The sequence below is a fragment of the Microcaecilia unicolor genome, chromosome 13 (assembly GCF_901765095.1).
Source record: "Microcaecilia unicolor chromosome 13, aMicUni1.1, whole genome shotgun sequence".
NCBI classification, from domain to species: domain Eukaryota; kingdom Metazoa; phylum Chordata; class Amphibia; order Gymnophiona; family Siphonopidae; genus Microcaecilia; species Microcaecilia unicolor.
The window spans coordinates 35861519-35886751 of record NC_044043.1 but is presented as its reverse complement, the minus strand read 5'-3'; the positions used below and the strand labels follow the sequence as shown (position 1 = coordinate 35886751).

General features: G+C 49.6%; 1 long non-coding RNA gene across 1 annotated transcript in view; it reads right to left on the bottom strand.

Annotated features, from left to right (window-relative positions):
• Positions 1-23171, bottom strand: part of LOC115456849 — a 58575-nt gene extending 35404 nt beyond the window's left edge. Inside the window, exons 1-2 of the long non-coding RNA XR_003939931.1 lie at positions 23065-23171; positions 13536-13640 (exon numbers count right to left, since the gene is read on the bottom strand). This is a non-coding gene — a long non-coding RNA (uncharacterized LOC115456849). The remainder of the gene's footprint in view (positions 1-13535; positions 13641-23064) is intronic.
• Between the last annotated feature and the right edge of the window lie 2062 nt (positions 23172-25233).

Genomic DNA, 25233 nt, shown 5'->3' with positions numbered 1-25233 from the left:
CCCTAGCCCCCAGGCTCACTCAAAACAACAACCATGGTCAATTGGGCCTCGCAACGGCGAGGACATAACAGAGATTGACCTAAAAAATTTACCAACTAACTGAGAGTGTAGCCTGGAACAGAACAAACAGGGCCCTCGGGGGGTGGAGTTGGATCCTAAAGCCCAAACAGGTTCTGAAGAACTGACTGCCCGAACCGACTGTCGCGTCGGGTATCCTGCTGCAGGCAGTAATGGGATGTGAATGTGTGGACAGAAGCCCACGTCGCAGCTTTGCAAATTTCTTCAATGGAGGCTGACTTCAAGTGGGCTACCGACGCAGCCATGGCTCTAACATTATGAGCCGTGACATGACCCTCAAGAGCCAGCCCCGCCTGGGCGTAAGTGAAGGAAATGCAATCTGCTAGCCAATTGGATATGGTGCGTTTCCCTACAGCCACTCCCCTCCTATTGGGGTCAAAAGAAACAAACAATTGGGCGGACTGTCTGTGGGGCTGTGTCCGCTCCAGGTAGAAGGCCAATGCTCTCTTGCAGTCCAATGTGTGCAGCTGACGTTCAGCAGGGCAGGAATGAGGACGGGGAAAGAATGTTGGCAAGACAATTGACTGGTTCAGATGGAACTCCGACACCACCTTTGGCAGGAACTTAGGGTGAGTGCGGAGGACTACTCTGTTGTGATGAAATTTAGTGTAAGGGGCCTGGCTACCAGGGCCTGCAGCTCACTGACTCTACGAGCCGAAGTAACTGCCACCAAGAAAATGACCTTCCAGGTCAAGTACTTCGGATGGCATGAATCCAGTGGCTCAAAGGAGGTTTCATCAGCTGGGTGAGAACGACATTGAGATCCCATGACACTGTAGGAGGCTTGACAGGGGGCTTTGACAAAAGCAAACCTCTCATGAAGCGAACAACTAAAGGCTGTCCTGAGATCGGCTTACCTTCCACTTGGTAATGGTACGCACTGATTGCACTAAGGTGAACTCTTACGGAGTTGGTCTTCAGACCAGACTCAGACAAGTGCAGAAGGTATTCAAGCAGGGTCTGTGTAGGACAAGAGCGAGGATCTAGGGCCTTGCTGTCACACCAGACGGCAAACCTCCTCCAATGAAAGAAGTAACTTCTCTTAGTGGAGTCTTTCCTGGAAGCAAGCAAGATGCGGGAGACACCCTCTGGCAGACCCAAAGAGGCAAAGTCTACGCCCTCAACATCCAGGCCGTGAGAGCCAGGGACTGGAGGTTGGGATGCAGAAGAGCCCCTTCGTCCTGCGTGATGAGGGTCGGAAAACACTCCAATCTCCACGGTTCTTCGGAGGATAACTCCAGAAGAAGAGGGAACCAGATCTGACGCGGTCAAAAAGGAGCAATCAGAATCATGGTGCCTCGGTCTTGCTTGAGTTTCAACAAAGTCTTCCCCACCAGAGGGATGGGAGGATAAGCATACAGGAGGCCCTCCCCCCAATCCAGGAGGAAGGCATCCGACGCCAGTCTGCCGTGGGCCTGAAGCCTGGAACAGAACTGAGGGACCTTGTGGTTCACTTGAGATGCGAAGAGATCCACCAGGGGGGTGCCCCACGCCTGGAAGATCTGTCTCATCACACGGGAATTGAGCGACCACTCGTGAGGTTGCATAATCCTGCTCAACCTGTCGGCCAGACTGTTGTTTACGCCTGCCAGATATGTGGCTTGGAGCACCATGCCTTGACGGCGAGCCCAGAGCCACATGCTGACGGCTTCCTGACACAGGGGGCGAGATCCGGTGCCCCCCTGCTTGTTGACATAGTACATGGCAACCTGATTGTCTGTCTGAATTTGGATAATTTGGTGGGACAGCCGATCTCTGAAAGCCTTCAGAGCGTTCCAGATCGCTCGCAACTCCAGAAGATTGATCTGTAGATCGCTTTCTTGGAGGGACCACCTTCCTTGGGTGTGAAGCCCATCGACATGAGCTCCCCATCCCAGGAGAGACGCATCCGTGGTCAGCACTTTTTGTGGCTGAGGAATTTGGAAGGGACGTCCCAGAGTCAAATTGGAGCAAATCGTCCACCAATACAGGGATTCGAGAAAACTCGTGGACAGGTGGATCACGTCCTCTAGACCCCCAGCGGCCTGATACCACTGGGAGGCTAGGGTCCATTGAGCAGATCTCATGTGAAGGCGGGCCATGGGAGTCACATGAACTGTGGAGGCCATGTGGCCCAGCAATCTCAACATCTGCCGAGCTGTGATCTGCTGGGACGCTCGCACCCGCGAGACAAGGGACAACAAGTTGTTGGCCCTCGCCTCTGGGAGATAGGCGCGAGCCGTCCGAGAATCCAGCAGGGCTCCGATGAATTCGAGTCTCTGCACTGGGAGAAGATGGGACTTTGGGTAATTTATCACAAACCCCAGTAGCTCCAGGAGGCGAATAGTCATCTGCATGGACTGCAGGGCTCCTGCCTCGGATGTGTTCTTCACCAGCCAATCGTCGAGATATGGGAACACGTGCACCCCCAGCCTGCGAAGCGCCGCTGCTACCACAGCTAGGCACTTTGTGAACACCCTGGGCGCAGAGGCGAGCCCAAAGGGTAGCACACAGTACTGGAAGTGGCGTGTGCCCAGCTGAAATCGCAGATACTGTCTGTGAGCTGGCAGTATCGGGATGTGTGTGTAGGCATCCTTCAAGTCCAGAGAGCATAGCCAATCGTTTTGCTGAATCATGGGGAGAAGGGTGCCCAGGGAAAGCATCCTGAACTTTTCTTTTACGAGATACTTGTTCAGGGCCCTTAGGTCTAGGACGGGACGCATCCCCCCTGTTTTCTTTTCCACAAGGAAGTACCTGGAATAGAATCCCAGCCCTTCTTGCCCGGATGGCACGGGCTCGACCGCATTGGCGCTGAGAAGGGCGGAGAGTTCCTCTGCAAGTACCTGCTTGTGCTGGAAGCTGTAGGACTGAGCTCCCGGTGGACAATTTGGAGGTTTGGAGGCCAAATTGAGGGTGTATCCTTGCCGGACTATTTGGAGAACCCACTGATCGGAGGTTATGAGAGGCCACCTTTGGTGAAAAGCTTTCAACCTCCCTCCGACAGGCAGGTCGCCCGGCACTGACACTTGGATGTCGGCTATGCTCTGCTGGAGCCAGTCAAAAGCTCGCCCCTTGCTTTTGCTGGGGAGCCGCGGGGCCTTGCTGAGTCGCACGCTGCTGACGAGAGCGAGCGCGCTGGGGCTTAGCCTGGGCCGCAGGCTGTCGGGAAGGAGGATTGTACCTACGCTTGCCAGAAGCATAGGGAGCAGTCTTCCTTCCCCCGAAAAATCGTCTACCTGTAGAGGTAGAAGCTGAAGGCTGCCGGCGGGCGAACTTGTCGAATGCGGTGTCCCGCTGGTGGAGAGATTCTACCACCTGTTCGACTTTTTCGCCAAAAATGTTATCCGCACGGCAAGGCGAGTCCGCAATCCGCTGCTGGATTCTATTCTCCAGGTCGGCGGCACGCAGCCATGAGAGCCTGCGCATCACCACACCTTGAGCAGCGGCCCTGGACGCAACATCAAAAGTGTCATAAACTCCTCTGGCCAGGAATTTTCTGCACGCCTTCAGCTGCCTGACCACCTCCTGAAAAGGCTTGGCTTGCTCAGGGGGAAGAGCATCAACCAAGCCCGCCAACTGTCGCACATTGTTCCGCATGTGTATGCTCGTGTAGAGCTGGTAAGACTGGATCTTGGACACGAGCATAGAGGAATGGTAGGCCTTCCTCCCAAAGGAGTCTAAGGTTCTAGCGTCCTTGCCCGGGGGCGCCGAAGCATGTTCCCTAGAACTCTTAGCCTTCTTTAGGGCCAAATCCACAACTCCAGAGTCATGAGGCAACTGAGTGCGCATCAGCTCTGGGTCCCCATGGATCCGGTACTGGGACTCGATCTTCTTGGGAATGTGGGGATTAGTTAATGGCTTGGTCCAGTTCGCAAGCAATGTCTTCTTCAGGACATGGTGCAAGGGAACAGTGGACGCTTCCTTAGGTGGAGAAGGATAGTCCAGGAGCTCAAACATTTCAGCCCTGGGCTCGTCCTCCACAACCACCGGGAAGGGGATGGCCGTAGACATCTCCCGGACAAAGGAGGCAAAAGACAGACTCTCGGGAGGAGAAAGCTGTCTCTCAGGAGAGGGAGTGGGATCAGACGGAAGACCCTCAGACTCCTCGTCAGAGAAATATCTGGGATCTTCCTCTTCCTCCCACGAGGCCTCACCCTCGGTGTCAGACACAAGTTCACGGACCTGTGTCTGCAACCTCGCCCTGCTCGACTCCGTGGAACCCCGTCCACGATGGGGGCGTCGAGAGGTAGACTCCCTCGCCCGCATCGGCGAAGCTCCCTCCGCCGACGTAGTCGGGGAGCCTTCCTGGGAGGTGGCCGCGGTCGGCACCGCACGCGGGTACCGACGTCGGGGACCTCAACCTGGGCGATGGGCCAGCCGGCGCCACGCTCGACGGTACCGGTGGCGCAAGCACCGCCGGTACCGGAGGGGTAGGGCGCAACAGCTCTCCCAGAATCTCTGGGAGAACGGCCCGGAGGCTCTCGTTTAGAGTGGCTGCAGAGAAAGGCTGAGAGGTCGATGCAGGCGTCGACGTCAGTACCTGTTCCGGGCGTGGAGGCTGTTCCGGGCTGTCCAGAGCGGAGCGCATCGACACCTCCTGAACAGAGGGTGAGCGGTCCTCTCGGTGCCGATGCCTGCTGGGTGCCGACTCCCTCGGCGACCCAGAGCTCTCGGTGCCAACACGGGGAGGAGACCGGTGTCGATGCTTCTTCGATTTCTTCCGAAGCATGTCACCGGAGCTCCCCGGCACCGACGAGGAGGACGTCGAATCCATCCGTCGCTTCCTCGGGGCCGAGACTGAAGAAGGTCGATCTCGGGGGGGCTGTACCGCAGGAGCCCTCAGGGTAGGAGGAGACCCACCCGAGGGCTCACCGCCACCAGCAGGGGAATGGACAGCCCTCACCTGCACTCCACCCGATGCACCACCGTCCGACGACATCAGCAGACGAGGTCCTGGTACCACCGACGTCGATGCAGCTATCCGATGTCTCGGCGCCGATGCAGAGGCCCGATGCCTCGATGCACTCGATGCAGGGGCGGCCGAGGAAGATGGTCTGGACGCTGACGACGTCGATGCACTCGAAGATCCCGGTGCCGATGCCGACGAAGAGCCCGAGAACAACACGTTCCACTGGGCTAGTCTCGCTACCTGAGTCCGCCTTTGAAGCAGGGAACACAGACTGCAGTTCTGAGGGCGGTGCTCGGCCCCCAGACACTGAAGACACGACGAGTGTCGATCAGTGAGCGAGATAACCCGGGCGCACTGGGTGCACTTCTTGAAGCCGCTGGAAGGCTTCGATGTCATGGGCGGAAAAATCACGCCGGCGAAATCAAAAGCCGAAATGGCGAAATTTGGAGCACCAAAATTTAGAGGGAGAAAAAAATCTCGACCGAGGCCGAAAAGAGGCCTTCCCCGACGACGAAAGAAAACTTACCGGGGCAAAAAGCTGGAAGTACGGGGGGATTTACACGAAACCCGGCGGGGGGTTTCCGGAGCACTTCCCGACTAAGGAAAGCTTTCCCGAAGGAAAAAACACGCTCAAACAAGTTGGACGTGCGAGGTCGACTTTCCGGGGCTCGACACGGCGAAAACACGACCGTACCGAGTGCGGACAAAAGAAGACTGGCCGGCTCGAGCCGGTTTCGGGCGGGAAGGCGGCCGCGCATGCGCGGTGCGCGCGGGCGCGCGAGGGCTAGCAAAGGACTTTGCTAGTGAAGTTTCCGATTGGAGGGGCTGCCGTGGACGTCACCCATCAGTGAGAACAAGCAGCCTGCTTGTCCTCGGAGAATACAATGTTAGCATAATACTAATGAAACATCTAATAAGCATGCATTAAAATATTTAAATAGGATAGATATGATGCTAATGATTTTCTACAATACATCTTACCATACAGCTGAGGGACCAAGTGCAGTTACAGGGACACAGGGAGGGAAGGCCCGAAGGGAGGCGATCTGCCGCTGTTGCACTTTCACACGGAGGTGAGGTGCTGTGATTTGAATGCAGGGGGCATGGCCTGGTGGCGGATGGAGGGGGGCTGTCTACGGGGCCGGGGGTGGGTGGGTGGGTGGAGACTGCAGTGTGGCGGCCTCGGGGGGGGGGGGGGGGGGGGCGGCAGCAGTGGTGGCGGGGCCCCGGGCCCGGCCCAGTCTCTCGGCGGCCCTGCCTCTTGGCACTAATTAGCAGTTGCATGTGTAACTGACTTACGCCCATATTCTGTAAACTAAGCACTTAGTGTCTCTCATGTGCAACTGCAAAGGTGGGTTTAATGTGGGAGAGGAATGACTGCGTCAGGGGTGTTCTGACTAACCTTGCACACACTTAATCTAAAGGTTTCATTTGCGTACCCAGCTGCTCAATTTAGACACCACCATTTACACCAGTTATAGACATAGCGTAAGTGGTCGTACCTAAAGTTGAGGACGTAATTGCGGACTTAATGCTAGGATTCTATAACAAATTCAAAGCCCCTTTTATTAAGCAACGGTAAGCCCAACGCGGGCTAACCGCTCGCTAAACAGGAAGTACTGCTGGGCTACCGCAGCAACCCAGCAGTACTTCCCATCCCTAGCATGCCGTCACATCTGGCACTACAAAAATATATTTGTAGCGCCGGAGTGTACCACCAGGTTAGTAAGGGAGCCCTTACTGCCACCTCAATGGGTGCCAGTAAGGGATCCCCTCTGAAATGGCCACACGGCAAGTGCTTTACTTGCCGCACGGCCATTTCCTGCAGGAAACAGAGACTTCCCTTTTACCCGCTACGGTAAAAAGGGGCCTTGGCGCGTGTGAAAAACACGTGCCGATGCCAGTGCAGGTCCTCTTTTGCCACTGCTTGGTAAAAGAGACCCTCAGTGCACAACTCTTCTATTGTAGAATACTAGCTTGGTGCCCAGTTTTTTGGCAGCTGATTCTTAGGGGCCACACGCCAATCTGGAACTACCACCAGGCTACAACAGGAGCTGGTAGTTCCCACCCCCAGCATGTGTCATTTCCCAGGAGGAGTAGCCTAGTGGTTAGTGCAGTGGACTTTGATCCTGGGGAACTGAGTTCAATTCCCACTGCAGCTCCTTGTGACTCTGGGCAAGTCGCTTAACCCTCCATTGCCCCTGGTACAAAATAAGTACCTGAATATATGTAAACCGCTTTGAATGTAGTTGCAAAAACCTCAGAAAGGCAGTATATCAAGTCCCATTTCCCTTTCCCAATTTGAGATTCTAAATGGAATGTTGCTACTATTTGAGATTCTACATGGAATGGATATGTGCAGGACGTCAGACTCACAGAAACAGAAGCCTGCGCAGCCGCGTTGCTGATCTGCAAGTGCAGGCTTTTAGATGGAATGTTGCTAGTGGAGGAGTAGCCTAGTGGTCAGTGCAGTGGACTTTGATCCTGGGGAACTGAGTTCAATTCCCACTGCAGCTCCTTGTGACTCTGGGCAAGTCACTTAACCCTCCATTGCCCCAGGTACAAAATAAGAACCTGAATATATGTAAACCGCTTTGAATGTAGTTACAAAAAACCTCAGAAAGGCAATATATCAAGTCCCATTTCTCTTTCCCTAATCTGAGTGGGAGTCTTCCAACTATGATGCTGTCAGTAAGGGTTGGTGCTTCAATATTGTGTTTTCAATCGCTAGGGACAAAAAGGTTCCCTGAAGTCCTGCAGAGCTTGCCTGTCCCTCGATATTGAAAATGTGATAGTCAAACACCACCACCCACTGGCAGGACTGTAGGTGGAGGACTCCTGCTCAGCTTAGAGAGCACAGTGGTTATAACTAGAAAAAAGAAGCCACTATCCTGGAGAATTGCACAATGTAGGATCAGATATCATGAAAGAGAGAGCCTTACCACCAGTGGAGTTCCTAGCTTGGATTGCACCCGGGGTGGATCGCCGATGCGCCCCCCACCTGCAAAATGACACCTTCTCCCCCCCCCCGGTGAAATGACACCCCCTCGGGTGAACGCCGCTGGGGGGGGGGGGTGCCGCAGCGCGCGCCTGTGGGCTCCGACTTCGCTAACTTCCCTCGTTCGCTGCAGCTCCCTCTGCCCCGGAACAGGTTAGCGAATGAGGGAAGTTAGCGAAGTCGGAGCCCACAGGCGCGCGCCGCGCCACCCCCCAGCGACGTGCACCTGGGAAGTACCGCCCCCCCTTGGTACGCCACTGCTTACAACCCTTGGCAGAACGGAGTGCGGGACTGAGGTACTGACACCATGGCTGAGAGTGTGAAATCTCTGAACTTTAGGTTCTTTAAACAAAAAGGTATGTACTCACACTATGTAAGGCCTTTATTTGATAGATTTACACTTACACTGTATACTTTATTTGATAAATTTGTACTTTCTGCAGCTCGGCCTAGCCTACGACATCATCTTTCTTCAGGGCTGACAACTGCTCTTGCTGAATCAACAGTTGTAACACACGGATGAGCTCCAGAAAAGTATTAAAAATGTATCTGCGGGTTTTGCTTCACATTCAGTAGACCTAAAGTGTAACACTTGTTAATGCCTTTAGCTGCCAATATTTTGTATTTCTATGATGTAATTTAGTGTGAATTTAAGGCTATTTCTTCCAGGGTTATGGCTCCAGTAGACAGCAGCTCTTCATCTCTAGAGACATGGATGCAAATTCTTCATTTACACAGAACCGTAAATTATTTTCAATTTAAAAACACTTTTTTTCTCTCTTTGGCAGTTTTGTTTGCAACCTGCCAAAAGGAGCACAAAGAAGATAGAAACTTGGAAAAGCAGACAAATGTATTTCCATTTAAAGTTAGCTGTTTGCAATTTAAGATTACTTGAGTTCATTTTCGCTCTTTGATTGCTGTGTTGTACTTTTGTTAAGGAGAAAGGTATTCCTGTATCTGTATTAAGCCTATGGAAAGACTGTGATGCTGGAATAAAGACAGCTCTGGATGATATGATATGGTTGCTTATTTAGAACCTGCATCTAGCCTCTGAAATATGCCTCAAGAACCCCATCAGATCCTGTTGAATGCAAAAAGGATGAGAGGGGTGAGCAGGCTGTCTGATCACCCTGTATTCTCCATTAAAAACAAAAAATAATAATAATGTATACAGCAGTTTGTGCTCAGTCACTGTAACTTGCTTTGCCATACAGCTCAGCTGTAACAAACTCTTCTCCTCTGTAAAATGTAATCAATTCTTTGCAAAAAGAGGTGACAATGGTATTTGTCACACAGGGGGCCTTTTACCAAGTTGCGAGAAAAAGGGCCCTGCACTGGTGGTGGAGTCAGTTTTTCCCACATGCCAGGGCCCTTTTTACTGCAGTGGATAAAAAGACCCCAGGCACACATGGCCGTGTGGTAAGAGAACTCTTACCGCATGGCCATGCGACGGAGAGCCCTTACCACCACCTACTGAGGCGATAAAGGCTCCCTTGCTAATCCGGTGGTAACCGGGCAGCACACGGCAATGCCCAATTACCACTGGGTTACCACCACACACGCCATTTCCAGGGGGGGTTATTTTTCCCCAGAAATAGCGCACGCTCAGGGCGGGATTACCTCCAGCAGCCGTGTTGGGCCAGTGATAGTCCTGAAAGAGCAGGCAGTAAACCCGTGTAGGGCTTACTTCCACTCTGAAAAAAGGGCCCCTCAATGTGTAATTAAACTCTAGAATTCATTGTCAGAGAATATAGTAAAAGCAGTTAGCTTAGCAGGGTTTTAAAAAGTTTTGGATAATTTCCTAAGAAAGAAAGAAAGATGTACTTTGGGAAAATCCACTGCTTATTTCTAGGATAAACAGGATAAAATATGATTTACTCTTTTGGGATCTTGCCAGGTACTTGTGAACTGGATTGACCACCGCTGGAAACAGGATACTGGGCTTGATTGACCTTCAGTCTGTCCCAGTATGGCAATTATTATCTTCTTATGTTCATGTGTATCAATTCATTATTTCTTCTTCCAGTGAAAAAGTAAGCTAATATTCTTCATCAGAGTGAGCTATGAGGTATCATAAATCATTTATAATAGGAGTGGCCTAGTGGTTAGAGCACTGGTCTTACAATCCAGAAGTGGCCAGTTCAAATCCCACTGCTGCTCCTTGTGATCTTGGGCAAGTCACTTAACCCTCCATTGGCTCAGGTACAAACTTAGATTGTGAGCCCTCCTGGGACAGAGAAATATTCAGTGTACCTGAACATAATTCACTTTGAGCTACTACTGAAAAAGGTGTGGGCAGAGTCTAAATTAATAAATAAATTTATCATTAACCTCATGGACAAATGTGTGTGTGTGTGTGGGGGGGGGGGGGGTCCCTATTCTTTACTCCCTTCAAAACGTGTGTGTGTGTGGGGGGGGGGGGGGGGGGGTCCTCCCTTCAAAACGTGAGCACATTGATAACTGTCCCAAATTATGTGGTAATCATTTAGGGGTCCTTTTACTAAAGCTGAAGTAAACATTGGCCTTAGCATTCCTTTACATGGGTCTTTCCTGCATGCTAAGGCAATTTTTTTTCATAGCCATAAAAACCTTAATTTTCTATTTAATTCATTAATGTGGCCATGCACTAATGTTGTCATTAGAACATAGACATTTTTAAAAATTACCATATGAGCACTTACCACCACCTATTATATACACTAACCAGTTGCGCTAAGTGTTTAGCTCAGGAATGTCCACACTCTGCCCCTGACATGCTCCAGCCCGTAAACAATGTAAAACAAATTTAGCGTGTGCACACGGCAAAACTAATGTGGAATGCTTTAACATGTTAGGCTCTTACTTAAGAACATAAATGTTGCCATACTGGGACAGACAAGGACCATCAAGCCTAGCATCCTGTTTCCAACAGTGGCCAATCCAGGTTACAAGTACCTGGCAAGATCCCAAAATGGTACAATATGTTTTATGCTGCTTATCCTAGAAATAAGCAGTAGATTTCCCAAGTGCATCTTAATAATGTCTTATGGACTTTTCTTTAAGGAAGTTATCCAAACCTTTTTAAAAACCCACTAAGCTAATGACTTTTACCATATTCTCTGGCAATGAATTCCAGAGTTTAATTACACATTGAGTGATGAAATATTTTCTTCAATTTATTTTAAACTTACTACTTTGTAGCTTTATTGCTTGCCCCCTAGTCCTAGTATTTTTGGAAAGAGTGAACAAGCGATTTACGTCTACTCGTTCCACTCCACTCACTATTTTATAGACCTCTATCATGTCTCCCCTCAGCCGTCTTTTCTCCAAGATGAAGAGCCCTAGTCACTTTAGCCTTTCCTCATAGGGAAGTCATCCCATCCCCTTTATCATTTTCGTCACCCTTTTCTGCTCCTCTTCTAATTCCACCATATCTTTTTTGAGATACAGTGAACAGATTAATTACACATAGTATTCGACCCATTGAAGATACAAAGGCATTATAGCACCCTCATTTTTGTTTTCCGTTCCTTTCCTAATAATACCTAACATTCTGTTTGCTTTCTTAGCTGCCACCGCTGCCACCCACTGAGCAGAGGGTTTCAACGTATCATCAAAGATGACGCCTAGACCCCTTTACTGGTCGGTAACTCCTAATGTGAAACCTTGTATTACATTTTTTTTTAATGAAGGAGAGGTCCTCTGAAAAGTGCAATATTAAACTTATTGACTTCAGGAAAATATATTCTCTTTCTCCTTTCCATATTTACTGCAGTTTTAGAAACATAGCAAAATATAGGCAGTTAAAGACCATCTGCCCATCTGTGCTATCTACTCTCCTTATTGCTCCCTATGTACTGATTTAATCTACCACTTCCACTGGGAGTCCATTCCACAAATTCACCACCCTTTCCATAAAGTATTTCCTCAGGTTACTTCTGAGTCTATGCCTTTTCACCTCCATCCTATTCCTGTTCATTCCAGAGCTTTCTTTCAGTTGAAAGAGACTCGTCTCCTTTGCATTTATACTGCATAGGTATTTAAATGTCTATCATATCTCCCTGCTCCCTCCTTTCTTCCATACTGAGACCTTTGTCTGTCCCCCTACGTTTTATGACGAAGACCACTGACCTGTTTATATTTTTTGGAAGGTGCAGACTCCAGAATTGTACACAAATATTGTAAATGAGGTCTCACCAGTCTCATACAGGGGCATCATCACCTCCTTTTTCCTACTGGCCATTCCTCTCCCTATACACCCAAAGCATCCTTCTAGCTTTTGCAGTTACCTTTTCTACCTGTATGGCCGATCATCACATATGAGCACACACAAGTTCCACTCCTCTTTCGTGCACAAAATTTCTTCATCCCTAAACTGTCCCGTTCCCTTGGGATTTTTGCAGCCCAAATGCATGACTCTGTCAAATTCCAGACCATTCCTCTTGCTTTAGGTCCTTCCTGATGTTATCCACACCATCAGTGGAGTCTGCCCAGTTGCAGATTTTATCATCAGCAAACAGGCAAACCTTAGCAGACAGTCAGCCCTTCAGCAATATCGCTTACAAAAATGTTAAAAAGAACCAGCCCAAGGACCGAACCTTGTGGCACACCACTGATAACATCCTTTTCTTCAGAATTGGCTCCATTTACCACTGCCCTCTGTCGCCTTCCACTCAGCCAGTTCCTAACCCTGTTAACCCCTAACAAAATAGCCCCCAGTCAAAATAGTCCCTAGACAAAATAGCTCCTTATAAAAAATAACATCACAAAAAAGATGATAATCTACAAATGAAATCTTCACGATAAAGGCTCCTACCAGCATTGCGTTGTGTAAAGCATATATAAATAAATAAAATTCTACAGCTACCAACTGATATTCATGATGTGTTCTGCTGTTTAAGGAAACTATTCTTCCATCAACAAAACAATATTGTCATCATTTTCATAGTCTTACCAACCTTATCCTGTTTGGCAAGGTAAGATTATTAGGAAAAAAATGCAGTGTCATATCCTGGGCAGCCTGATCGGGCCTTTTTGTTGGAGATCTAATTTGTCAAGGGCTATATTGTGGGCAGGCTGTTTTGACAGTGGCTGTTATGTCAGGGGCTATTTTGTCGGGGGCTATTTTGACCGGGTACCATTCAGATACAATAGGTATTTTCATGTCCCCAGAGGGCTTAAAAATTAAGCATGTACCTGAGGCAATGGAGGGTTAAATGACTGACTTGCTCAAGGTCACAAGGAGCAGCAGTGGGTTCTCAGCCTGCTACCCTTAACCATTAGGCTACTCCTCTACTCATGCTCTAACTGTATGTGCAGTCCATTCCTTTTCTCTTCTCATAACTTGCAGTGCACAGTAACTGTTAAAGAGCATTAACTCTAGTGCTAACTGCTTAATATGCCTTAATAAAAATACCACTATCTATAATCTAAATGCCTTTCTACATTTTTCATTCTGCTGTCAAGTATACAATTCAGAATGCTTTAAAGTAGGAGTTTATTTTGCTAATCTGTACAACATACTTCACTTTCAGCTTGAAAGGATAGTTATAGAAATATTCCAGACGTAATTGAGGACAAGAAACTAGTTACCTTTCTTGATGAAATAAATTCTTTTGACGAGGACAATTTTATTTTTCTTTTATGATCCTGTAGGGGAAAAAGCTTCAAGTCATGCTGAGGCAAGCTAATGACCAGCTGGAAAAAACAATGAAAGATAAGCAGGAATTAGAAGACTATCCAGTTGATTTTCGAAAGAGAAGGGCGGCCATATTCCGACCCAAATCGGGAGATGGCCGCCCTTCTCCTGTGGGTGCCCAAATCGGTATAATCGAAAGCCGATTTAGGGCACCCCCAACTGCAGTCCGTCACGGAGACAAACAAAGTTCCCAGGGGCGTGTTGGAAGGGTAGCGAAGGCAGGACAGGGGTGTGCCGGGGCATGCTTAAGAGATGGCCACCCTCAGCCGATAATTGAAAAAAAGAAGGGCGGCCGTACAGAAAATTTGGTTCACTTTTTTAGACCCTTTTTTTTCACGACCAAAGTCCCAAAAAAGTGCCCAAACTGCCCAGATGACCACCGGAGGGAATCGGAGATGACCTCCCCTGACTCCCCCAGTGGTCACCAACCCCCTTCCACCAAAAAAAAAAAAAAAAAAACTTTAAAAACTTTTTTTGCCAGCCTGTATGCCAGCCTCAAATGTCCTACCCAGCTCCATCACAGCAGTATGCAGGTCCCTGGAGCAGTTTTTAGTGGGTGCAGTGCTCTTCAGGCAGGTGGACCCAGGCCTAACCCCCTCCCCCCACCTGTTACACTTGTAGTGGTAAATGGGAGCCCTCCAACCCCCCCCCCCCAAACCCACTGTACCCACATCTAGGTGCCCCCCTTCACCCATAAGTGCTATGGTAATGGTGTAGAGTTGTGGGGAGTGGGTTTTGGGGAGGATTTGGGGGGCTCAGCACCCAAGGTAAGGGAGCTATGCACCTGGGAGGTATTTTAATGTTTTGTTTTTTTAAAAGTGCCCCCTAGGGTGCTCGGTTGGTGTCCTGGCATGAGAAGGGGACCAGTGCACTACGAATCCTGGCCCCTCCCACGACCAAATGCCTTGGATGTGTTCGTTTTTGAGATGGGCGCCTTCGGTTTCCATTATCACCGAAAACCGAGGCCGGCCATCTCAAATCCGCCCAAATCCTAGGCATTTGGCCGGCCCCAACCGTATTATCGGAAGAAAAGATGGCCAGCCATCTTGTTTTGATAATACGGTTGGGACCACCCCTTCTCATAGCTGTTCCTGGAGATAGGCGCCCCCTTTCGATTATGCACCTCCACATGAAACAAAGCACTGAATACACCACTCAACAGGTGAGCAAAATATCACAAAGTAATGGGTTTAGTAAGATAGAATTCCTTTTTGTAACTGAGAGGATCTTTGTAATTTGTAATACTAGTAATATAGCAGTAATATCCTAACCTTGAGGCACATTACAAGCAGGATTTAAAACTTTGATTGAGCTGGAAATACTTGTGGATTTGTGGCACAAACAATATAGCACTATGTTCACTTGGTACATAAATTAACTTTTTTTGTTTTTGATATGGATCAAAGTACTGGTTGCCTGAGGCTGTATAAGGATTTGGATATAGTGGCTTCCTGGGGCAAGATAAGTCTTCAGTTTGTTTTTCTTTGTGAAAGCTAAGGTCCTGTGATCTAAAACCCATTGAAAATGACAAAAGTGTTCATCATACAGTCAAAACCATCAGTCCTTGGTCAGTAACTCAAAAATTCAAAACTAAAGATAAAATTAGTCCCAAATAACTTCACAATGGGCAACACTGCACTTGTTTTTTTATTCTCAACTGCCTCGGCTTTCCTGGGTGGGTTCTGGACTGGTCTGTCAGGATTCAAAGAAAAGAAGTTTAACAGCTAATTCTAAATTTTGCTTTCCTTATCGCCTATGTAAAACCAATTGAGATAAATGGGAGGTACCCAAGATCCACCTAGACTGAATGGGAGGAAGCCACACTAGCTCTCAGTATACCTGTCCAAGACACTCTCCTGGCATAAATATCAGACTTTGAGGGAGTAGTTCTATAAAGTATTTAGGCAGTGATTACACGACTCCCTGACCAGAGGAAGGGTATCATAGCTCTACATACATGGAGATCATACAAGAGAAGAAAAGAATGTGGGAAATAGTTGTGCACCTGTTTGCAAACTACTACATGTATATCTGCTGTCCTGGAGCCTAGAGTAAATCAGCCCAGACGCACTTGCCCTGGGAGCCTGCTGAACTGGGGGAGTCTGCCTGCATCCTGTCGTCCTGGGAGGTCAATGAGGAGGATGGCCTAGAGACCACAACCTTGGGGCATAGGAATCCTGCTTCATCCGTACATATGTCTGCATCATCTGCTGGAGAAAGACACTGAAGAGTAGAAAGCAGCACCAGCCTCTTTTAAGGGGTCTGAAATCAGCTCTGAACTTTGTTTGTTTGTTTTGTTTTCATCTGCTGGCAAGGGGTCATAATCCACTTGTCTGGACAAGGAGGAATGAACATTTGAATCTGCTCAGATTATAGGCTCAAAAGTTCTCTTGCACTTGCTCACATTAAACGTCATCTGCCATCTAGATGCAAAGTCTCATAAGGTTCACTTGCAAGTTTTCACAATCCTCTCGCTATTTAACAACTTTGAATAACTTTGTGTCATCAGCAAATTTAATTACCTCACTAGATCCTTTATAAATATGTTAAAAAGGAACGGTCCCAGCTTAGACCCCTGGGGAACCCCACTATCTAACCTTCTCCATTGAGAATACAGACCATTTAACCCTCAACTTTTAGTCCACAATAGAACACTACCTCCTATCCCATGACTCTTCAGTTTCCTCTGGAGTATTTCATAAGGTACTTTGTCAAATGCCTTTTGAAAATTCATGCATGGATTAGCATGTTAGGAAGTATTTTTTCACGGAGAGAGTAGTGGATGCTTGGAATGCTCTCCCGCGGGAGGTGGTCGAAATGAAAATGGTAATGGAATTCAAACATGCGTGGGATAAGCATAAAGGAATCCTGTGCAGAAGGAATGGATCCTCAGGAGCTTAGTCAAGATCGGGAGGCAGGGCTGGTGGTTGGCAGGCGGGGATAGTGCTGGGCAGACTTATACGGTCTGTGCCCTGAAGAACACAGGTACAAATCAAAGTAGGGTATACACAAAATTAGCACATATGAGTTATCTAGTTGGGCAGACTGGATGGACCGTGCAGGTCTTTTTCTGCCGTCATCTACTATGTTACTATGTAAATGCCTTTTGAAAATTCATGCATGGATTAGAATCTAACCAGCTTAGGAGCCCTTTTACTAAACTGTGGTAAATACTGGCCTTAGCATGTCATTATGTGGGTCATTCCTAACCGCTAAGGCCATTTTTGCCACATGGGTAAAATTGCCAATTTTTCTATTTCCAGCATTAATGTCCGCACTCTGATTTTCCTATTAGCGCGTGAACGCTTACCTACATATATTTTGTAGGTAGTAAGGTCTCTTACACTGACTACATGCTAATCAGTTAGCGCACGACAATGTAGCTGTGTTAACCAATTAGTGCAGAACATGTTTACTCTCCACCCCCGCCCTGCCCCCCCCCCCCCCCCCCCCCCACACATGCAAAATTACCACAGGATGCCTGAGCACGCCCTGTGGTAAGTATTTTTTTTCCTGCAGTAAGCAAGCATTAGTGCTTACAGCAGCTTAGTAAGAGGACTCTTTCACAATAAAACAGGAAAATACACTGATTTGAAGATAGGGTGTAAGATTCTTCAACTCAAGATGATATGCTATGAAACAGTGCTGTCTAGAACACAGAACTGGTGTTCAAATCCAAGTCCTGACACCAGCATTTCAGCAAATCAGCACTGCCTGTTTTAAGTTCATCTTTAATAATTAATTGGTTGAGAACAGGCATCCTACAGTAATAAACAAAAGCCAATTATCAACACTGATTTCCTAGAGGACATGAAATGAGATTGAAAGGGGGCAGGCTCAAGCAAAAATGTCAGGAAGTATTTCTTCACAGAGAGAGTGGTCAATATTTGGAGATTTCTTTATTTACAGCAACGAATAACAAAAATACAGAAATCATATAAATACCAATATTCACATGCCTAACACAAACCATTCTATCACCAAAACAATCCCTTCTGCCCCTATACATATATACACCCCTCCCCCTCCCTTTTCCCCCCCTTATTCCCCCCCTAAAATTACAACCAACACAACATCACAGTAACTATAATCATAAGGCCTTTAACCTCACATGCTTCCACCACAAGGACACCATCTGTGAATCCCTCTCCACTCTTTCCCATTGCGCCACTTGCTGTACAGCCCGCACCACATCCCAACTGACCTGTTCAATGGATCGATCTTCTTGGTGCAGGGATACCCGGCAACGAGCCATCCAAAGACAGAACCGGAGAATGAGCGAAATCAAGAACCCCGTCCCCGGATCCAGCTGACCTCTCTTGAATCGATATCCATACACCCAGTCCGCATACGTATAGGAACGGAACGTGGGGATCTGGAGGAGAGCAGAAACCCTGTCACCCACCCCCCGGGAAAAGGGACAGTCCTTCAAAAAGTGGTCCATGGTTTCTAACTTCCCCACACATTCCCCCCTTGGACAATTCCTGTCCTGGATCTTCCTATCTCTCAGATTCTCTCTGACATATAATTTGCCGTGTAGGGACAGCCAGGCAATGTCCCGATATTTAGCCGGAATCCTCTCCGAATTGATATTCCGTAGCCCTTGCCTCAGCACTTCCCCGGGAGCATCCCTAAGTACCAGAGGGGACGAGAACATCTGGGAGCGCACTCTCTCCACCCAGATTCCTCTCTTCCCATCCCTAATCTCCCCCACTAGAATCCCCCAGACCCGAACTAATTTTACTAACGTTTTATAGTACCCTACCCTTTCCGGAGCCCCTTTCCGCAATACCCCTACCCTCTCCCCTCTCCTCCACCCCACCCAAACCCTCTCCCACCACCCCAGCACACTACTCGCCCACCCTGGAGGAGCCTGACCCACCGCTCTCCCTAGATTAAAGTGCACAAACAAAGAACTAAAAAACAAAACCGGATTGATCATCCCTACCCCCCCCTCCTTCCTAGATAGATATGTGGTGTTTCGTTTGACTGGATTCAACCGATTGCCTCACAGCAGCTAGAAGAAAATGCTATACAACGAGGCATAGCACTTTTCAGGTACCAAACAAATGTAGCTGATGAACAAAAAGAGGGGCACCAAATGGGTCTTGATGAGTTTCACCCGATCTTCCATGGACATTTTCCACCTCTTCCACCTGTCCACCCGCCCCTTTGCTTCCTGAAGACAACGGTCCCAGTTGAATTTAGCATAATCTCCTATCTCAAAGTAAATCCCCAAAACCCTCATTCTATCCACCACCCCCGGGAAACCCCCTCCTAATTCAAACTGCTCCCCTACTGGCCCTAACCACAAACTGTTGCATTTGTGGATATTCACCCGTGACCCTGTATCCCCTGCGAAATCGTGGATGAACTCCAAAAGTTTATCCCCTTCTGCTTTGTTTGCCACCCACACAGTAATATCGTCTGCGTATGCCACCACCCGCAACTGTTCTCCCGTGCTTACCTCCACCCCCCTCAATCCTCCCACCCCACCCTGCTCCAGACGCCTAATAAAAGGGTCTATAGAAAATGCATACAGCAAAGGGCTTAAAGGGCACCCTTGCCGAACCCCTGCCGTCAGCTCAAATTCCCCCCCTTTCCACCCATTGATCAATGGAAATGCATGTGCATGAGAATATAACAACCGTAATTGTGCCACCCAATCCCTAGGGAACCCGTAATACTCTAAAACCCGCCAGAGGAATCCCCATTGGACCCTGTCAAAGGCTTTTTCTTGGTCAAGCGCCACCATCAGCCACCCTGACCCCTCCTCCCGACTCCGCTCTAAACCTTCTCTCACCCATGCCGCAGCCTCCAGCACCCCTCTACCCGGCACCCCACAAGCCTGTGAGGCTGCCAACAAGTCCCCCGAGAATTGCCGCATACGCTTGAAGAGCATCTGCGCAAAGATCTTACGATCACAGTTTAGTAGCGCAATAGGCCTCCAGTTAGTTAACAGCTGCGGATCTTTGCCCTTACTTAACAAAATCAATGCAGACTCCAACAAGGATTTTGGAAGAGACCCCCTCTGACGTGCCTCTTCCCAGAGATCCAATAAAATCGGAGCCAGGCGCCTGCGAAACGTATGATAGAATTCTGCCGGCAGCCCGTCCGGCCCCGGAGATGTCCTCTTTCTCAGGGCCCCTATAGCCTCCTCAACCTCCTGCAGTGTCCAGGGGCACGAAAGGGCCTGGAGATGAGACCCCCAATTCCCCACCCCCGGAGTCCCTTCCACATACTGATCCATCCTCCCCCCCATCCAAGTGCTGATCCGAAAAAAAACCCCTGAAGTGCTCTTCCACCACCTTCAATATTCCCTCTTTGGAATCCTGCATCACCCCCCTAGTATCCCTAAAACCCTCCACCACCCTATGCTCTCTTCTTTCCCTACAACAAACGAAGGGATCTGGGCTAATCAATTTACCAAAGTCCCTCTCATAAACTAAAGAGGAATACCGATCGTATTGAGTCTTCTCTAACAGAGACTGTAATTCTTGGATATCCTCTTTCCTCCCTCCCTTGGAAATCAAATAATCCTTCCTTTGCTTCAAGGCCATCCCCAAACGTGTCCTTTCCCTTCCCCTCCTCCGTGCCTGTCCCATGAAAAGGAAACGCGTCCGTTTTTTCACCACCTCCCACCATTCTCCTCTGGAGGGAAAGATCCCCGTAAGGATAACTGGTCTTCTAAAAAATTCAAATATTTCTTTTGAGCCTCCTCATCCTGGACCCATCTTAAATTCATCCTCCACAACCCCCTACCTATCCTATGAGCCGCCGACCCCCCCTACTTCCACAAGAAGCAGTTTATGGTCGGAAAAATCCACGTCCAGCAGGCGAGGCCCCCGCTGGCATACCCCTCTACGAACCAAAAACCGATCAATTCGGCTCCTACATCTCCCCCTGCTAAACGTGAATCCATCCTCATCTGGGAAATGTTCTATGTGAACATCTATCAGCCCCCCCTCTTTCATGATCCCGAGCAAGCGCACCCCATCATATGTCACCTGTACCTTAGTACCCCCCACTATCCTGTTTCCTAATAATTAAATTGAAATCTCCCCCCCAAATTACCTGGCGTGCAGTAAACAAGTAAGGCCTGATCTTCCCTAATAACAAACTGCGCTCCTTCCTAGTCTGCGGCCCATAAAGATTAATAATTCGCAACGCCATACCCTGCCATAATACGTCTACCACTAAACACCTCCCCACCCCGAGTTCCATCACACGCTGAATTTCCACCTTATGTGTCTTAAATAAAATCCCCACTCCCCCATATCGTTCCCCTGCCAGCCCCCACACCGAGGGTCCCCATCTCCAATCCCTGCGCGCCCTTCTCAGCTGCTCCAGGTTCTGCAAACGCGTTTCCTGAAGCAGAAAACAATCGGCCTTAACCTGAGAAAAGCACTCATAGGCCAAACACTGAGCTCTCTGGGAAGCCACACTCGCCACATTTAGGGTGGCGAACGTCAGAAGAAGCCCTGCCATACCCCCCCATTAGGACTCATGCAACTCCTCACTCTCCTCCTTCCTTTGCATACTATCTACTCTCTGTGGCAACCTGCTACCCAGAATGTAATCCTCCTCTCCATTATCCCCTATCTCTGCCGCCCAGTCCCGTATCCCTGTATCCTGATCCCAACCTTCCCCTCCCCCCTCCCTCATACCTTTCTTCCTCCCTTTCTTCTTTTTAAACCCTACGGAATCCCCCCCTGCAACCTTCCCCTCTTGAACCTCTCCCCTCTGCACCCCCTCCCCCTCCTTTCCTACCTCTACATTACCGTCCCCTTGAGCTTGCTCCTGGCTAACCACCCCCTGCCCCATCCTCCTCTTACCCCCCCCTCCCTTCCCTACCGGAACCCCCTCCTCCTCCCCAACCTCAACATCTTCCACTTCCATCCCCCCCTCCTCGTCATGGTACCCCTTCCCTTCCTACCTTGACTCCTTTCCCCCTTGACCTTTCCCGACTCCTCTCCCCTCCTCCCTCTTCCTGAGGTCCCTTCTCCCCATCATCCCCCTTCCCCTGTATCTCTGCCCCCCCATCCTCTTCTTCCAAAATCTGAAATCGATTACCCCCCCTGCCCCACCCCAGGCAACCCCTGTAATGTCAAACCCTTTCCCTTTGAAACCTTCCGTTTCTTTAATTTTGACACTTGAACCCACTCTCCCCTTCCCCTCCTCCTCCTGTCCCCCTCTAGTCTCTAGACCCCCGCCCTCCTCTAACCGTAAACCCTCCTCTTCCCCCTGCAAACCACCCCTCCCCTGTACCCCCAAACCTCCCTCTCCTCCCCCTTCCTCCCAAGCCCTCCCAACCCCCAGACCCCCAGAACCCTGACCTAGATCCTGCCCCTCTCCCCGAATCATATTCCCCCTGCCCTCATCCCTCTTATTATGACGCGCCCTCGGGCAGTCTCTAAAGGCATGCCCCAGACCCCCGCACAAATTGCAACGGATAGAGGAACAATTTTCTGTATAGTGCTCCTTACTCCCGCACTTTACACACTGTTGTACTGGGCAAGACATACTATAATGGCGAAAGGATCCGCAACGGAAACACTGCCGTGGCTGTCCCTTGTAAAAACAGAGAATCCTGTCCCGGCCAATAAAGCCGCAGAAGGAATGTGCTTGACCACTTGCCCTTCCTGTCTTAGCTTAACCCAAGCCCCCCACCCCCCTGCCCACACCCTACTTGGATCCGGGAGTTTGGATAACGGGGTTCTCAAATCCGCATGCCGCTGTAACCAGTAGGCCAGGTCTGCCCCTGAAATGGACTCGTTTCGTACCAATACAGTGACTTGCACCAAGTCAGGTCTACTAATAGGAATAACCACATAATTGCTCCAATCCCCCCTTCCTTTCACCCCCTCATACCTCTCCCAAAAGATTTCCATACCCCTCTGCGTTAGAAAACTAACATCGTACTCAGGCAAATTAACTGGGTGAATACAGGCATAGAAGTCCTCCGGCACAAACCCCAGGCCCATGACATCCTCAAAACCGTCTCCCGAGAAGGCATAGCCCCCTCCCCACCCATCTAATCTGCACCACATTCCTTCGTTTGGGGATTTGCCCCGCCCCTCTCCCTTCCCCCCCTTTCCCCCTTGATCCCTCCACAGACACTGGCCGCCCCCCCATCTCCCCTCCCCCCTCACCCCTCACCACCGCCGCAAAGGAAAGAGCACCCTGCCCCTCCCCCGCCCCCCCTCACTTCTCCCTACCCTTCTTCCCTTCCTCCGAATCCCGGCTCCCCACATCCCCCTCCCCCACCTTCCGACAAGAAAGCATACCCCTCTCTTGACCAAGACCCTCCCCCCGCCCCCCCCACCCTCCCCTCGCACACAGCCCCCCCTCAACCAGTTCAAACCCAGACCTTCAACTGGGACATCAGGAGCTTTAAAAATTAGTTGCACTTTCAGAGCTTACTCTGGTCTGAGCAATTGGTCCAATGTCCTGCTCCATTCCATGCAACTCCTGTTCCAGTTCCTCTTTCTCCTGCTGATTCTCTATGTCCTGGGCACCATACCCTAGCAGGTCCCCCTGCAAACTTGGCTGCAGATTGAACAGAGATCTCTCCTGATTCTTCCTCCTGTCCGTCCTGACCTCGCGGGCAGACCTGCTCTGAGCCAAGCTGCAACAGCTGATGATAATTGATCACCAGAAACTGCTGCCTCAATCAGAGCACCTTTGGAGTGCTCCTGCAGTTGGAAGCCTGCTGGTTTTTGCTTCTCTTGCAATCTCTCCACACAGGTAAGTTCAATACTTTTTTCCACACCCTGTTCTTCTTCCCCACTAGTGGGTACTAAAAAGTGTCCTGGGTGGAAAACCTGTCTCCATCCGTTTCAATAATATGAAAGTGTTGTAACTTTGTGTCTTTTCCTTTCTGTTCTACCGTAATACCTGAGGCCAAACAATCCGCCCCTCCCCCTTCTCCTGGAGCTGTATCCAACCTGAGTACTCCTCTTCCCTTGGGCTCATCAGGGCTTTCATAGTTTGCAATGTACTTTGACTGTTTGGACTTTGTACAATCTCTGTTTACCAACTGCCTTTTGTGAAACAATGTTCCTGAGCTTAAACTGGTAGATTCCTGTGCTGGGGAAAAAACCTCCTGGCTCATAGTTTTAGATGTGCCAGCCTGCATCCTCTCTTGATTCTCATAAACCTCCCTCAAGGGATTTGCAGAGCCTGTTTTTAAACAAGCAATTCTTTTTTCCTTCTGTTTCAGCAACTTGTTAAGCGCTTTTCTTCAGTCTTATACTTTTGACCATGCTCTGCTGGGGCCAGCCTACTCATGGCTTTAGTCATTTTCAACCGTTTCCCCAGCTCCTCTATTTCCTTCTCCAGAGACTTGATGTGCCTCACCCGCTCCAACCGTTTCTCTGGCACACGTCCTGGGTCCATATTCTCCCACTCACCGGCCTCCTCCCCTTCTTCTGACCACTCTTCTTCACTGCTGGCTGCCTCAAATCCCAACTGGGCCTCCTGCCCCACCTCCATTCCTTCTTGTCCTTGCTCCTTCTGGGTCTGACACCTTTAGGGCCTCAACCTTCCTCCTTCCTCCCCCATGATCTTCAGGCTCCTTACCTGGACGCCGCTGGGTCATGGAGGAGGGCTTCAGATCCACAATCTTCCCTGGCCCTGGGCGCTTTACGGTCCAGGGGAACTACGCTCCCTTCGTGCTGGAGGAGGGACTGGCTGAGAGCTAACTCCGCCGGGCCTTCAGATCCTTCGGCCTTGTAGGCCCCATAGCCTGGGAGTTTCCTGGGCCTCTCTCCCCAGGCCCCCTCCGCATAGCTGGGGAAGGGACCAGGCCTGGCTCCCTTTCCTCAGAGCCTCTGACCGCACCTCCTTCCTGCCCTCTGTCTGACAACGACTGACGCTTGGAATGCCCTCCCGCGGGAGGTGATGGAGATGAAATGGTAACAGAATCCAAAAATGCGCGGGATAAACATAAAAGAATCCTGTTCAGAAGGAATGGATTCTCAGAAGCTTAGCCGAGATTGGATGGCAGCACCGGTGGTGGGAGGCGGGGCTAGTGCTAGGCAGACTTCTACAGTCTGTGCCCTGAAAATGGCAGATACAAATCAAGGTCAGGTATACATATAAAGTAGCACATATGAATTTATCTTGTTGGGCAGACTGGATGGACCATACAGGTCTTTCTCTGCCATCATCTACTATGTTGTACTAGCAGGTGAATTTTCGAAAGGGAGGGGCGCCCCATCTTCCGACACAATCGGGAGATGGGCGTCCTTCCCTCAGGGTCGCCCAAATCAGCATAATCGAAAGCCGATTTTGGGCGCCCTCACTGCTTTCCATCGCGGGGTCGACCATAGTTCACGGGGGCATGTCGGCTGTGTAGTGAATGCCGGATTGGGGCGTGCTTAGGAGATGGGCGTCCTCGGCCAATAATGGAAAAAAAGAAGGGCGTCCCTGACGAACACTTGGTCGACTTTACTTGGTCCATTTTTTTTCACGACCAAGCATCAAAAAGGTGCCCGAACTGACCAGATAACCACCAGAGGGAATCAGGGATGACCTCCCCTTAATCCCCCAGTGGTAACTAACCCCCTCCCACCATAAAAAAAAAAGTTG